This window comes from Galleria mellonella, unplaced genomic scaffold (assembly GCF_026898425.1).
Source record: "Galleria mellonella isolate WM207_F2 unplaced genomic scaffold, CSIRO_AGI_GalMel_v1 utg55, whole genome shotgun sequence".
NCBI classification, from domain to species: domain Eukaryota; kingdom Metazoa; phylum Arthropoda; class Insecta; order Lepidoptera; family Pyralidae; genus Galleria; species Galleria mellonella.
Window position 1 is genome coordinate 4,165,855 of NW_026442115.1, and position 18,046 is coordinate 4,183,900.

An 18,046-nucleotide genomic window follows, 5' to 3' on the forward strand; every position below is an offset into this window, starting at 1 on the left:
GTTGGTTCAGGCTGGAGTGAAACACAGCGATTACTATTCTGAAGCCTCCGGTACCGTCTGAAGAGAAATTTCTTCTCGAGTGTAGTGCGTCGCTATGCCGCTTGAGTCCGTCTTCTTCTCATGCTCTCCCCTAGGGGGAGCCGGGGGAAACCTGTCCGGGGTTTTTACCCCTCTCAGGTGGTCTCTATCCGCCGCTTAATATGAGCGGGTCGTTGTGAACCTGGTTCTTAACGTGCCGCCCCGTTCACTCTGCGCGGTCTTCGCCTGCCGGGTGAGATATGAATGAATATGTATATATGTGTCCATGGCGTCTTCCTCTGGGTTTTCTTGCACGCGAGCTATTAGTTCGCGTGCGTAGGGCTTGTGGTCCGGAGGTCGCGCGTGCAGGGCGCTATTCCCTTTAGGTGGTCCCAGCCCGATGCGTCCGCACGCGCGAACATCTTCGTTGCGAGGCTGCCGATGAATTCGTTCAGCGGAGGGATCTTTAGGTCCCTCTCCAAGGTGGCGTTCCTTACGTATTTATGCGCGCCGGCGATGGTGCGCAGTGTCAGGTGTTGTTGCGCGCTGAGTTTCTTCTTATTCGACGCAGATGCGTAGACATACCATGCCGGCGCTGCGTACGTAAGTCGCGGTCGGATGAGGTTTTGTAAATGGCCGTCTTTATTTGGAGAGGGAGTCTTCCTGTCAACGCTGGGCGAAGGAGGTCTGGCCACCCTGGTCTTGTTGCAGACCCCCTTGATGTGGGTGTTGAAACTTAGACGCCGGTCGATGTTCACCCCCAGGTAGGTGACGGTGGTAGACCACTCGATCGGGGAGTCGCGCAGGTGCAATTTGGGAGGGCAGTGACGTTGTCCGAAGTAGATCGCCTGCGTTTTGCGCACATTCACCGACAATCTCCAGTCGTCCAGCCACTTTGGTAGGGTGTCGAGTTGCCGCTGCATTTTCAGCGCTGCGTGCTTCTTGCCGATGGATGTCACTGCCCGGAAGCGAATGCCGCTTGACGGGAGGCGGCCTATCTTTATACCCGCCCGCTCGCACGATAACGTTTCCAACTCGCGTTAGCGAATCTGCGCGAGCGGGACGGGGCGAGAATGAACGAGACGCGTGTCTCTTCAGATCGGTACTCTATAGCGTTTATTTATTTATTGCAATTTACAATTTCTTAATTCTATTTATTGTTACAATTTCTATTTCTATTTGTAGGTAATAATGACAACACACAAAGGAATACTTTATTTAACTTACACTATAGGTATCTTAAATCTATGTAAATCTATATAAAATAACAGAATACAAAAAACGATTAAACTAGAAACTTAACAACTAACTATAAACATTGCTATAAATATCGCTATAATTACACATATACAATAATGTCGCGAACAATTTGTGTTATGAGTTGTGGGGTTCTTTTCTGTTTTAAAATTTATATGAATATATGTATATATGAAGTACGTAATTCATACTTAGGTATTTGAATTATTAATATTAATAATAAAAGTACCTACAAGTATTCTGAAATTACTAATCAAATAAGAACCAGAGGGAGACTTTGTACAAAAGTCGATAGCTTGGGTACCTCTGTCCCATTCGTGTTTCAACTGTGAAACAGTTGTGTTTGCATGGCTGTGTTTCGGTTTGAAGGATGGGATATGGCGTGAATTTACAGGGTACAGAGGAATAACACCTGAGTCCTCGGGAATGGCAACGCATGGGGGGTATCATGGGCGAAACAGTATACTCTGTTATGTCCATGGTACTGCTCATGTCTATAGGCAACGGTTACCACTTTCCATCAGGTGGGCCGTCAGCTTGTTTACCATTTAAAGTTGTATAAAAAAAAAAAGACGAAGTATTTTTTTATAGATATACGATCGATGACTACAGGGTAGGTATAGGGTTTTTTAAAAAGTATATATTAAGGTTTCTTTAGGGTTGGCAACGCGCATATGACATCTCTAGTGTTGCAGGTGTCCATAGGTTACAGTAACAGTTTAACAATAGACAGGCTGTGTACTTGTTTGCTGCCATTGTGGCAAAAAAGTAAACTCTGGTATTGACTCCAACTGCAATTTATATAAAAAAGTGCTGTTTCCCGTGGCTCCGCCCACATTAATCACTATACGAGTATACCTAAAATATCCTATGTGATAAGTTAGGTGATAACCTAATCATGTATCAAATTTCATTCAAAATCGTTCAATAGTTTTTGCGTGAAAGAGTAAAAAAAAAAACATCCATCCAACCATCTATCCATCCATCCATTTATCGTTAAAAATTTTCACATTTATTATATTAACAGGAAGAGTTCGGTTCATTAATTCTCACAGATGCCTGCCTTCTTGAATTTTTAGAGATTAAATCTTATTTATATCTTATCATTACTGGACATGTTATATCTATCATCCTATATCTTTTTATACTTCTAATATTTTATAAATAATTTTGGCATATTTTTATTTCGAATTTCATCCTATAAAAATAAAACACATAAATTAATATTAAATGTTAGCCAATTCCCGCGGCTTTGCATGCGTGATTCAATATATAATGTAATCTATGTGTTAAGTTAGCATATAATTTACCCTATCTGCGTACCAAAATTCATTCAAATTGAATAACAAACATTCTTACAAACTTTTTCTTTATAATAGTAGTAGGATAGGATAAAGCAGGGCAGTCAATTAATTTAAATTAATACAAAAAATATATTTTCGATAAAAAAATAAATACAAGATGATTTAAGAAATATGTTAAATATACGTATAAAAATTGGTGCTTTTGTAATTTTATTGTCATGACATTATAAGGAAGGCAATTATCATTATCATTTTTGTCGTTAACTATCCTTATTATATTATACTCTGCTGAACATAGGCCTCCCCTTTAGACTGCCATTAGGAACGGTCCCGAGCCACCATACATGTCTTCCTGCAAAGCATCTGAAGTCATCGCTCTATCTAGTCCTCATTTCACAAAGTATACGACTACCGGGAGTTTATGGGGGAATGGGATTGTTAGTAATGGGGTCTAGCTGACCCATTGCTAGTAATACAGGTTAGGGCGACTTCCATGCGGTTCCTCCTGGAAATCATCGTGATTAATTCTAGTGGAACTCGTCACGATGAGCTAACTGACCTGCTTTCATCGTCACCTATCATCTCTCACTGGTGCCCCGTCTGCGTATACCGATAGCACGGGCGAGGTTACCATTCCATTATCACCCATTAAAAAAAAGACCGAGTTGTTATTCGCCTGTACGGGGTCGCCATTAGAAGCAAATAAATAAAATAATAAAATATCGTCATAGTCGTAGAATACTGACGGATCTGACAAAGATTACATATAAAGATCCGCCAGTATTCTACGACTATGACCATATATGCAAATGTAGATACAGACAGATATTTAGATAGATGCAGATATGACGTAAATGTTAGTTAAATGTTATTGCAGATGGGAAATTAAAAGTCCCTTTTTGTAAAAATATAGTTTGTTCCATGCACCTATTAACGTAACGTAAATATATGCTCCTATAGTGTCTCTACTACAGACACTACAAGGATAATTTCCAGACGATATACGATATTCTACTTTATGTAAACAGGTGTCTATAGCTTTAAGTAATAATTTTGAAGCGGAGCGGTAACAAAATAGACATTTATTTTTTTCTTTGATTAGCCGCGATTTATATTTTTTAAATCCATACGTTTAATTATAAAATGTAAACGTAACTTTTTTTTGGTTTACTATAGCCAAGTGGCTGAACTGATTTTGATCAAAATTGGTATATGCATATCTTGAACTTGGAGGGTAGATGTAAGTATCTATTTATTTTTGTAACTATTGCTCGTGGTAGTGACATTTAAAATAACAGTACATTTGGATCAATTCCGAGATATCAAAAGCATTGACAACTCGAAGAAAGAAGTGTTTGTTGTTGCGTTGCGCAGAGAAAGCTCTGGGCGGGCGGCTGCGTGCGGGGTGGGCGGCTGGCGGGCGCAAATAGCGGCAGCGCGCATTCGGCGAGCACTCGGCTCGGTCGCGCAGTTTGCGCTCGGCCGCACGCGCGCTCCCGTATCCTCCGTTCGACGTCTCACGCTTCTCACTTCGATCGCGCGTCAACTACAACACCCGGTTACCACATTTCGGACATTTTTCTTTTACTCACGATATTTCCGTGTTTAGCGCTAAAGGTTTTGTGTCAGAAACTGTTGTTGTGATCAAACTACTTGTGAACCTTTCGCACCACCCTGGCCACTTCAGCGCTGGTGAGCCGACTGCCCGCCGGGAGCACGGTTTCTCCAGAATCGATAGCAGATATCCTCCCCTCCTCGTCGTGTCTTCCTTCTCAAGGTCACAGGGGAGGTAAACACCGACCACTTTCATTCATAATTAATTTAAGGCCAACTTTATTCTCAAAATAAACGATCTATCACGATGAGTTTATTTTTAAAGTGCGCAAAATGCGCAATGAAAGGTGTGTATGAATAGATTTATATTATGTTTTACAAAATAAAGAGCTTATTGTATTTTAAAGGATGTAAAGGTATTTTAAAGAATACATATATATGTTTAATAGATAAGTGTGGATCCATATCTAATAATACATTCATCAATCACTCATCATCACTGGTGATGAATATAAAATGGGTTTCTTGTGATTTTGCGTTGATCAGTGTACCAAAGTGCATGACACCCAGTGACCCATTTTCGCAACTACAACAACTGAACAACGTTGGCAAATAGGTAGGTGAGACAATTTTTACTTTCGCGTTTTCTTTTAAATATATTTTAAGAACACACAGTCCGTGTTAAATAATATTATTTATTCAAGTTATTTAAAAACACTTTTGAGGAACAAGCGTGGTAAGAAATGTTTTTATTATAAAAACAGTAACAATAGTTGCCTAAGCAAATTAAATAAATGTAAGTAAATTAAAGTGCAACAGACTAAAAATGTTTTTATTTTCAGTATAAAGAATGTAGGCTAAATAAAAGTTTCATTGTTAGTGCCAATTTACATGCTATATTTAATCGCGACTCTTGTCTTTTACATGGCAGAATTAAGAGTTTTCTAAAATAATTTATTATGTAGCTTTAAAATGGAAATAAAAATAGATATTTATATTTTTTATCTATTTATCTATTAGGTGCGTTTGTACATTTCTTCAAGTAAAAGGGAATATATATTTATTGATTGACCGGAATATAAAGTAACCTACGTTCTTCTCTATGCCAAATACTACGTCCTATGCCAAATTTCATGACAATTGGTTAAGCCGTTTCAGTGCCAAGTAGTAACAAACGATCTAACTTTCAATAAGGATTCTCTTTAGAGTTATTTTTATTCAGAAAGTAATGCAAGTGGCAAAAGTATTTATTTACATGTCAGAGATCGCCAATCAACAAATGTTGTTGAACAAACGGCTCACTCCCTTTGTTTGTTTAATGGTTTTAGTACCTAAGTATATATTACATGAAAACTGGACAAATCATATTATTGACTTAAAGTCTTAGATATCGATATAATAAATATAAACATGTTTTTTATTATTGATACATAATTTTAATTCACTTGGATTTTGGGATTTATTGTTTGAAGTTGCGCTACGTGAGAATGCTAAATTAGGATATTCGCAGATGTATTTCTTCTGCGTGACCGATATTAACAACATACATACATATATATTACATTTAAGTGACATTATTCGAAGAAAAAAGTGCAAGGGGTTGGTCTATAACTGGATAAATCGACAACCTTTGATTCCTCATTAGACAGAGCGACGATTTAAAACTGTTGTTGCAGTTATTGGATGCTGGTGGCTCGAGACCATTCTATATGATATGGAGTCTATGGAGATAGTCTACTATTAATTAGGAACTAATAATCGCCGGGTAGTCCCGGCATAGAATGGGCCATCACTTCCTTTCCCGTAAGTGTCGTAAGAGGCGACTAAGGGAACATAACAGCCGAGAGGTGCCAATCGGGAAGGCTTAAAACATCGCCAAATCCTAACTGCGGTTGCCAACCCGCTTGCCAAGCGTAGCAACTACTGGCAAAACTTCCCTTTATGTGGGAGGCTTTTGTTTAGTAGTAGATAGTTAATAGCTGATATGATGATGATTTAGTAATGTACAATTAACAGTTGCAATAATGATGATTTGTTAATTGTTTAAGGGTCTCTTAAACATATTTTTCATAAAAGAGAATAAAAAATAGAGCATATCATTTGGTAGCAAAATATTGAAAAACATCTGGCGACATAGCTGTAATATATTGATTTACTCGTCGAAAAAATAACAATTATGATTATTCGATACCAATACTACAATAAAGATAGTTATAGATTATTGTATTAAAGCAATATACGTGCTCGTATTCATTATATTTTACTGTTGAACCGTGTTGATAGGTAGGTACTTTTTTTATTATAAAACTATGAAAATCTTTCAACATGTAAACTATTTATAATTTAAACAAGCTGAAAAGTTAAGTCGATTTTATGGCTTTAGCACGAATTTTGATATTAAAATAAATTATAATTTGTCTATAACATCAAAGGTATTTTTTGATAGTTTAAAGAGAACTTATCTAGAATGGGAATAGGTAATAGATGCTGGGTAGGGTATAGCTAATAGGTATGGTAGGATATTAGTTTATATTTCTTCTAGCGACTTATAACCGCTGACGGTGAGAAAATAAGCTTAGAATTACTTTTTGTTTATATTACGATAACACAATAGAACACGTTATCATAATGATAATTGCCATATTTTTTTTAATTAATTTCTAAGTTATAAAATTAGTTAATACCTATTTAGACTCTGTGTGCATAAGTTATAATAATAAGATTACATTTATTTCTTTATTTCACAATTTATTATATATAAGTTTTATGTTCATGATTAAAGTGTAACTTTTCCAGCATCCTTTGGTGGTTTGCAACTGTAAAAATACGAGTCTTCTAGAATATACATATGTCCAATATGACATATTTTTGTACACATTCTCTTTTAGTTCTTGTATCGTGTTCTTTATTCATTTGGTTTAATTTTACCTTGATATATATCATACGCTTTTGTATATGATGAAATATAAAATAAGGATAGAAGAACTAGAGTAACTGATATATCTCAAAAAATCAACAAGTTGAAGGAGCACTAGAGTGGTCATATAGCTAGAAGAGCCAGCAAACGACGGGGAGGGAAACTTCTCAAATGGTGGCCTTGTAGAGGCAAACGTAATGATAACTCTTCATTAGATGCGAGTGATACAGGATCTTTTTTTATGACAACATATGGGGTCATCACAAATTTAGTCGAGGACGGTTGAAATGACGAGGATAAAATTTGAACGAATTACACGAAACACATAGGTATCTAATTAATTATATTAATTATACAATTCACGATAGTTATTATGTCTATAATTTTATATTAATATAATAAAGAGGATAGTTATGATTTTTTGTTTGTTTGTAAAGGATAAGCTCAATTACTACTAAACCGATTTTAAAAATTCTTTTGCCTATAGAAAGCATCCTATACGTACGATATGATATAGCATATCAGCGAGTAAGACAGATTATAAAAAATAAAAGATTCCTACGAATATTACAATAATGTAATCAAAGGGATCAAAACACTAATTTATCTTTCTGTTTATCTACCCGTGTAAAGTCAGGGTGGGGCGCTAGTTCATCAATAATTCGTAAAATAAGTATTATATTTTTAAAAAAAGGTAAAACGATCTATAATCCAACTATTTACTTACCTATTACAGAACAACTTTCCAAAGGTCGGAATACAAATAACAAATCTATATATGCATATATAGTATGCAAGTTAAACTATACCTCTTCATATTCCGGTATCGATCGAACGTCTTACATGGCTATATCTATTATTGATTAGTTTCATTTACTCCATGCATTTAGAACGAACAGTTCCGACATTGTTTTCAGAAGTACGGACCCTCCTTTCAACTATTGTAGTTGAATACCACGGAAAACCAATGTTTCTGTGGCACAAGTGGTTGAACGTACTATCTAAGGGAAGTAAGCCGTGAATAAAGAAAAATATTCATGAATAAAGGATAAAGGTCATTAGATATTTGAATACGATATTTGTATTTAGGAGGGATGAAATGACGTTGATATAATATTATAATTATTTGTCAAACGACTTCAAAAAGAAGGAGGTCCTTAATTCGGTTGTATTTTTTTGTTATTATTTTTTAACTCCGTCGAATGTAAACCGATTTGTAAAATTTGTTTTTCATCTGAAAAATTATCCCATAAAAAAATATTATAATCGGTTCAGTAGTTTAATTTTAAGATCAAAATAACTGGTTTTACCACATTTGATGTAGGTTCTTTTTATGGGAGATAATAATTAATTTAAAAATATTTTTGTATTGTCTATACAATTTAATGTAAAATGAAATTAATAATACAAAAAATCTAAGCATGTTCTGTGTAGTTAGAACTATATGATACTCAACGCAATTTTTAACACTGAGATATTTTACAATTTATGTCCATTATTGTTAATGGATAACGAACCCTTTACTTTTCATCAGATAAATTTTTAAATTGTTTGTCATTCCTAGTAATAAGTATTATAAAATGATGACTATAAAACGGAGTTATTTTGAAATCAATCAATAACTATATCGACCATCGCCATCAAATAACAATTGTGTGTAGGACGTAGGACTGTTCGCTCTGAAACTATCCACGTAATACATTTTTTAATTGGATATTAGACGTCCTTAATATCCAATGTAAATATGTTGGTACAATAATTCTCCTATTTGGATGATAAGTAAGTTGTAAGTTGGGTTTTTGCCTCATTTGCCAGCTTAAGAGAGTAACATTTCAGAAGCGTCCCCATCGTTATGGATTTCTTTATGAGGATGAGGATTGCAATCATTATAACATAGTAGAGGGACCAAATAAATGGCGTCTCTTGGGCGGCTTTGCTGAAGTGTTTAGCGGGAGGCTTTATTGGCGAATTTCCAATACAGTAACCATGACCGAATTCGTACAGCCAATAGGCAATTTTTCAAAGACTTACCTAATTGGTAAATTAATTTATTTGTTACCTGTTTTATATGGTTTACGTACATAGCTAATATTAGATATTAAGTACGATAACTGTTAGAAAATTCTAGATACTAATTACGTTAAAATTCAGTGATAGTATACTCGTACGAAACTGAACAATATTCCCAAGGAATATAGTAAATTAAGAACGTTATTTTTAATTAATAAAATATAGGAAAAACACAATGAGGACTTTAAAATTTAAATTTTATGTTACAATGAAATCTTTCTCTCTCTCTTCGTCCACTTCATTCCTGAAGGTCGTGTCCATTAAAGGTGTCTGTTGCCTCTCTTATGGTCTTTATTCTAAAGAAATTTATCCACTGTAAATTTCTAATATATTTAAGTCAAAATTATTTTAAATCTATTTTATGATGGTCTATAAAACAACAGTAGGTACTTATCGTGAAACTATTAAAGTAAGGGATAAGTTTAGAGAAATGGCGCCACAGAATCCTCTCTAATTCATTTTTATTAACGTGGCGAATGGGGAGAGAGAGGACAAGGAAGTACTTCGATTCTAAATCAGTTGATAGCTTATATCTGACAGTGTCCGGTGTGGAGCAAACAAAAAGAAAAAGAATAATTGAAACAGTGATATTAGAGTAGTATCTATGCAATAAATAAATATTGGAAAAAAATCTCTCGTATTTGCATATTTTTTTAAATGAAATTTATATCTATGTCTTAACCAAATTGTATGATATGTTCACAAAATTACGTTTTTACGGACTATATGAAAGTAAATTTGTAATAATTTTAATCTGAATCTATTAGAAATTTAGTATATATTAGATTTTAGAACAAAGAATTCGCTGTGATATCGAATAGAAATATATAATTTAAATATCGAATGAATTGATATATAATAACAGGTTTAGAGATACAGTACCATAGGATCGATTCCAATATCTCAAAATAAGTATATATCAAATTTATTAAATCTGATTATTACTACCTATATTTTTCAATTAGTTTTTCTTTGTTTTAGTTGCTCTGTATTATAATGCGTAGTATTCATACGAAAACAAATTAAATTCCGTTGTAAGAAATTCTTAAGTGATGAGTAAAATGGTAATGGGGTGGGGGATGTGTACGGGCCTACATTTGGCCAGGTTCCAGCCACTGTGTCACTGGTGACCTGTTTTAGCCTGTCGCGACTTCGGCATTCCCCTCCTAATTGGAACAATGTCTGTCAACAAACAGATTTTATGGGATGTAACAAGAAAAACAGGAAAGACATGTAAGAATTTGTTGTAAGAGTATACCTATTCGTAAATAAATAATGTGATGACGAAGATTAGACATAATTACTTTTTTAATGGAAAGACACAAAAGCGTTTTATTTTTAAAATGTATTTAACTGGAATGGTATTTACGTTTGCAGTACTAGTGTGTATTGGCGGGCTATCAATGAACGATGATGGATGGGGATGAAGTAACGCTAGATAGATAGACAGGTAGATAGATACTCGTCAGTTGGTTCATCGTAATGAATTCATCAGAAATTAACGACGACGGTTTTCAAGTTGGACCACATCGAATGATTTGAATGAAAATTGGTCTGTACATGGGACTTTATTAAAAAAAGTTGATATGAGGGTCTTAATAAGACTAATAGAAGCCAAAATAGTAATTTTTAATGTGGGCAAAAAGTTAGATAATAATAATAATATCCAATTTTTCACTACTTCTTATGTTAGAATTTCAAAAATAGGAAAATCAGTAAAATAGATATTTTTATATGGTGTAGCAAGATGAAAACTTATACCAAATTTTAAATTAAACTTCCAGGAATAACTATGAAAACCGTATTTAATATGATGTAGTAGTTTATGCATGATGTTGGAACAAAGATACAAGCAGACAAAACTTTTAAAAGAATTTTGTTTTAGCCTTTTTAATACCCTTTAAATATAAAACATGATTTTTTCTTAAATATCACCTACGTACAGACATTATCTAGCTTCAATTTTATTATATTAGTAAGATATGCTTAATATATGTATTTTATCTGGATATTTATTGTTATTCAATATTTACTACTCTTACTATAAACACATATGTAGGTTACTTTTATCTAAATTAATATGATTGTTTATTAATAGTGTAACTCCTAAGGGTAAGGCCCATGTCCATCAGTGAATAGTTAATTGCTTATATGATAATGAATGTTTTGAATGAAACTTAAAAAATTATGTAGTATTTAAATTTTTTTAGTAGTTGTGGTACTATATATATGTAGTTGATCTGATATTTTCTCGGATATTAATGCAATGAATATTTAGAATCAGTGATCATCAAACCTGGTGACATTATTTAAAACTTAAAACACTCTGTATGTTTGTGTATACTTGTATAATGAAATAGAGAAAAAGAGGCTTTCCGATAATATGAAGTCCTTATGACTTTATTGTGTAAGGAAAACTGTTTTTAACAGTTACATGGTTAATGTCATTCTACAGTCATTTATGGTGTTTTAAAATTTAGAATATCTTGTATATAGGTTAGAAATAATTTATTTCTATAATGTATACGACTATAAAATATGTATATGATTGAATATATCTATTTACCCGTATAATGTTTCACGTTAAAAAATACAATTTTCTGTACCAGAAACCAGAACGGTTGGTTGGTGGAACGGTTTGTTTTGTTTGTGCTAAGCGAAGGGCGGCACGGCGGCAATGGGCATAAAGCCGCTCTTTGTTCTCACCGGCCGGGCGGGCGACCACCGATCAATATCCCCTCCAAGTTAAAGATACGCGGTTATCGCTCAAAAGCTCATTAATTAATTCTTAATATCATATTTGGTACTTATTAAGGGTGGAGTTAATTAAATAGATATCGGTAACATTACCACTTAACTTTCAAACTTTCAGATTACGTCAATCTGTTGGTATTCTTGTGAGTAAAAATGGCAGCATGCGAAGAGATCTACCCACGATTACGGATACAAAAATTTATTTGAAATGTCAAATTAATCTATATTTATTTAAATTGGATTTTCTCACGTTTAAAATTCATTGTTACCTGACTAGTTTCGAATTCAATAGGATTATTAATTATTTATGGGTGCGGTTCAAATGTAATGAGTAAAGCCAATTTAAATAATTATAATACAGTATGACTCACAATAGTTATTATTCAAGAAATCTAGGTATGTAAGCTGCATATAGTAGGATAGGTGATTTTTTTTTAAAACCGACTAAGTAGTTTTTGAGTATCTATTACAATCAATCTTTCCTCTTTATAATATTATTATTATTTATACATAGTTTACTTAATACAGGTGAAATAAGAGTTATAAATATGACTTTATTACTATTAAATGACTATTTAATGATAAATTTAAATAATAATACAAAAAAATAACTTGATATTTAATGGGATGTATGTGATGAAACAAAAACCTACCTTTAGATATTTGTGACTTAATACAAATAAGATTTCAATAATTCCTAGCTCGCTGTTACAAATGAAATCGAAATTTGAGTAGAAAAATACGATTTTAATTGGATACTTGAGCCGACATATACCTGACGTTTTAAAAATGTTCAAACTATGCAGTAAAATTAGCTAAGTTAGCTAGTGGCACGGTATGATGGCGTTTTTAATATTTCATAACAAACATACTGTGTTGCTTTTAGGGGGAGGCCTATGTTCAGCAGTGGACAGTCGACAGCTAATATGTTAATAATGATAATGTGTTTGTGAATAAAATATTACCAATATTCTCTGTTGCTAAGTTTTTCCTTATATTCTGCCACCTAGTGTATTTCCAATTGTTCCTTGCATCAATTTTGCAGAGACAACTCTATCTCGTGGAGGTGGCTTTTAATCCTCTTGATCCGGATCATGGGTAGTAAGTTTCCATCAAGAAACTTTCTGTCCTAACGGTTATTGATTATTCAAACTATATTACCTATTATCATTTGAGTTTATTCTTCAGACTATATCAGTCACTAATCCCTTATCTGCAAATGTCCTCGTTTTCAAATTCTATCATGTAATAAAACTCATCTTGCTTGCTGGCTGCAAATTGGGTGATATTATTGATATAATCAAATTTACTGACTTTATGAGCAAGCAAATTTCAAAAAATGCTGCCAGCTGTAGCAAGGTTAAATTTCAGTAATACGAATTTATTAAACTATCTACTCCCTATACCACATTATTGTACACTGAATCATTCTATTAATAATATAAATATGTTAGTATATAAAGATGAAACGGCGGAAATGGTTTTGAATAAAATTTGGCACACAGGTGGTCCATTAGATATTTTACAATACAATACTTTTATTATAACTACCGCGAGTAAAGCTATGCGGGATACAGATTCTGTTATATTTGAAAAAGGTGAATAATTATATACCATATGTATGTTCAGTATAAAAATTACACACTAGAGGGAGAATTTTTGCTTGCTTGGGTTCCCATCTTTCTTTCTGCTGTGAAGCACAGGGCAGGATTAACCATATCGGGGCCCTATTATATTGCAATATGACATAATATAAAAAAGGAAATAATATTTGCAATCAGTGATAGAAATAAACTTATAAATATATTTTTTTAAAGAAATTTTCTATAAATTTTTTATGTTTGAGTGCGGGGCCTTTAGCCGTAATCCGGCTCTAGTGGAGCAGCGGTGGGTGGGCGTTACATTGTATTTTCAATCGACTTCAGAAAGTAGAAGGTTCTCAATTCGTTTGTATTTCTTCTTTTATTTTTGTTATCTCATAACTTCGTCAGTTTTAAATAAATTTAGATTTTTCTTTTATTTTAAAAAATATGCTTTTAGCTTGGACCGATAGAAATTTTATTAATATCGATTGAATAGCTTAGTTTTTAAATTAAAATCCCTGTTTTAAATACAATCTTTAATTATGTGATATTCAGGTCTCAAGGCACTTTAGATGGGCTTTTTTAATGGATAACGGTGGAGTGGCAACAAAGTTTGCACTAACAGTATACGCTGGTGGGGGGAAGGGATCGTTAGCAATGCGGGCTACCAATCCCATCGCTAGCAATATACCCTGTCAGGTCGACCTCCACGCGGTTCCCCCTGGAAACCATCGTGCTGAGTTCCAGGTGTATTCATCACGATGGGCTGACTGACCTGCCTTTTATCATTATTCACCTATCATCCCTCACTGGTACCCCGCCAGCGTATATCGTTAGCGCAAGTGGGGTTACCATTCCAATAATCATGCATTAAAACAAAAAAGTATACGCTGGTGGAGCACCAGTAAGAGATATTAGGTGAGAATGAAAAGGCAGGTTAGTTAGCCCATCGTAAAGAATACACCTGGAATTCAACACGATAGTTTCCAGAGGGTACCATGTGGAGGTCGACCTGATAGAGTATATTGCTACCTATGTGACTGGTCGTCCGCATTACTAACAAACCTTTCTCCCCCACTTTAGATGGGCTGTCAGTGTGTTTGCTATTTTAAGTCACATAAAAAAATGCAACAAATATGTGGTAGATACCTACTTCATAATACTTACTGGAGTGTCTAGAGGCAATTAAGTTTACTGCTGACGCGGACCAATTCACTGAAATTTTCGTGGTAAAATAATAGCTTGTTATCGTTATAAAATATTCTGATACAAAATTATTACAGTAAATGTACATTTTTATGAAATATGGTTACATGAAATAACTCCATTATATGCTCATTAGGATTTCATTGATGATTAGTGGCGAAAGCGTCGGTATTAGTCTCAGCAAATTAAGCTTTCGCCGCGGCCCTCGCATGTGTGTTCTTTTTATAAAAAAAACCCACTTGCCTTGTTTATATTACATAATGTATCTCATCAATCAACATAGAAATAAACTTTTTATAATTTATGCTACAATGAAGATGAATGGCTTCTGATTTGATAACATAATTTCGCATTTCGAAATATTTTAAGACAAATAGGTATTTTTTTATTATGTCTAATGCTTTTCTAATTTTATTGGTTTATAGGTCATATAATACGAAAATGTTTTGGGTAGACGAATTAGAGTATATATTAAATCGGATGAAATAATATATATTAATTAATTTATAAATATAATATATATTATATAATTAAATAATTTACACTTATACATCAAACGCGAGCAATCAAATAAAAATACTATAAATGAGTTCATCAAATTTAAACGAGCTAGATGTTAATTGTCGATGCGAGAGTGGAATGGCCAATATTGTTAGCATTCCACATGTAGACTACTGGTGCCAACTGCCAACCCGCGCCTGTTTACACCACACATATTATCAAGGTTGAATTTTTAATCGCATTTGATTGAGGAAGTTGTTATTTTTAAAATGGGGAAATGGCGCCCTACGTAGTACTACTCGTAGATCTTCACTAAACTCGTGATTGAGAAACAAACACAAATATCTATACAAACTTTTTTATTTACAATATTAGTAGGATTTCTTTATGATTATTTAATGATGATGATACTTTTTCTTGTTAACAATAGAAAACTTAGTAAATAATTACATTAAACTTTATTATCGTTATTTTTAAAACTTATGGTCATTTTTTTTAAGATATATGTATGCACTATTGGTTTTTTTATTTTATTTTATATAAAGCGTCGTACGTCCCCTGAAGAAGATTTCCGGATGAAATAATTAAAACAATTGTCAGGACGACATACATAGTAAGTTTATAAAATTCCCCCTGTACATATATGTAAACTTCAGTATAGTGCACACATTCTAATTGTATGGAATTTTTAACTTTAACATGCATATACGTACGCCTATTGTATGGAAAAAGTGAAACTAGTAATAAAGTCTACCTTCATTCAAATTTAATTCAGATGGTTCCAACGTTAAACACAAACATATTAACATCAGAAGTTCTAAAATTTTGTAATTAAAATAATAGGACTTAATAAATCTTTATTTTTTATCTCCTAATGTCTGTTGACAGACAATAGACGAAGCTTAGATTAGAATACTAAGTGTTTATAACGTATGTAGGGACTTTCCGGGATTCCCACAGTAAATGGTGATGATATTATTGTGTAGAAAAAGCCGCGAGTAAAGGCTATCTTGCAATCATTTTGAAAGTTGTAAAGATAGGACTGTTATCAACTAATGACGTAAAGCGATGTATTTCGTATTAACAATGGTGTGCATCTGGTGTCGATAATGCTGAATTGTTAGCCTAGTAAATACATATCCATTTTATCGCGCCATTAATCATGTTATCAAAATAATCTCTATAATATTTGGAACTTAAATAATAGGTGGAACCAATATTCCCCATTTATTCGTCAGTGTTTTAATATAGTTTAATCATTAGTTGATTATCTCAAAATAACAATATTACTAGATAATAAACAACTCAAATTATAGGAGCATTTTTTTAAGTTAACTGTAAATACTTGTATAAAACTTCGAATTATTATTATTTGTGGAAAGGATTTGTTTATAAGAAAGTAATAATGGAAAATTACAAATTAGACCGGACACGCAATATACTATCCGGCATTTACGTAACTAAGATATCAATTGTTTACGCCAAATACCATTAATCGAAAATCTGGCATTTGTTTTAACTGAAGCATTATTTACGCAAAATACCATTTACGCATTGGTAATGTTCAATATAAATATTAGTTTTAGGCACAACAGTTTTGAGATGTCGTTTTCTCAAATTCAATAGTATTGCGGTCATTTATTGCCACTTTTCAAGAATTAAGCTGTATGTTTTCTAAAGAATTAATAAATGTAAGTTAATTATTAAACCAGTGTTGTAAAAGAATTAAAATCTGTGTAGTATGAAGATATAAGATATTGTCAGACACTGGAGATCCGTGTCTTGTAATTTATTTATTCATTTATTTAGGGCGCAAAATACGGTTTAACAACACCTGTGACAATTACACAATCAAATATTTTTAGCCAATAAAGCTTGCACAGATCCTGAGTACATGAAAAACACTAAAAGAAACAGTACTATTGAAAATTACAACTAACATACCAAATTCAGAAAAACCGATAATGCCGATAATGTTCATAGCAATGTTAAGTAACCTTTTTAACAGAAAAAATATAAGTACCAAGATAAAATATAAGTCGGTAATGGGAAGTTAATGGATTGGTAATGTAAGGTGTACTTAATAAGACTAAATATTTAAATAGCGAAAATATAGACTCCTATTTAATACCTACATAAAATAGTAAAACAATATAAAATTCAGCTAGCCATGTGTGTATTGTGAAGGGCAAGAAACCCCGTGTAATCTCTGGCACAAGTGGCGTTATAGGTCGTACCTAACATTTTCTTTTTAGTCCTCTTTTATGTTTTAGATGTCAGTTAAGGTTGTAAACGCAAAAAATTCTGATTTAATAATTTTATCTAAAATTATGAGCTTATTATAAAAATTTAATTGTATGGGACATTACACAGTAATATCTACTATCACACTGTTACACTGTCCAGTCAATTAAAAAGTTTATTTTTTTTTCTGTTTTTCGTTATTCATCTATCTGGTTTGTGAACTATCACATGAGTACTAACCCATCTACTTATTTTTTTCCCAATATTCGGTGATTCAGATAGTCGGCGTATCTCAGAGAAACAACTAAAATATTCGGCATAAATCAGAGAAACAAATAATATTTATATATATATAAAAAGACATTCAACGTAGGTTTCTATATTTAATGATATATTAACTCTCTTTGTATATTATATTCAGTTACATCGAAACAGACCAGGAAATACTTTTTGTCCAAGCTAATTTATACGTGTTCTCTTTTAACATGTTTTTAGAAAATCTATACAATAATAAAATCGTAAAAGTCGAAATATTATACACTTTCTTTTCATGAAAATTAGCTAGAAGAGTTGGAAAACCCTTTAACCGAAACACCTATTTATTATAGAAAAACAAGAAGGATTTTATGAATTAAATC

The 18,046-nt window shown here is 33.0% G+C and overlaps 1 protein-coding gene across 4 annotated transcripts in view; it reads left to right on the forward strand.

Annotated features, from left to right (window-relative positions):
- The first annotated feature begins 3,986 nt into the window (after positions 1-3,986).
- The window catches only part of LOC113521183 (potassium voltage-gated channel protein Shab), a 56,055-nt gene continuing 41,995 nt past the window's right edge, over positions 3,987-18,046 (forward strand). For 2 of the 4 annotated variants that reach the window (XM_026906637.3, XM_026906639.3), the window contains exon 1: positions 3,990-4,368. The gene's annotated coding sequence lies outside the window, so the exon portion shown is untranslated. Of the gene's footprint in view, positions 4,369-18,046 lie in introns of all 4 variants that reach the window. The other 2 variants (XM_031912699.2, XM_026906638.3) reach the window with 2 other exon arrangements.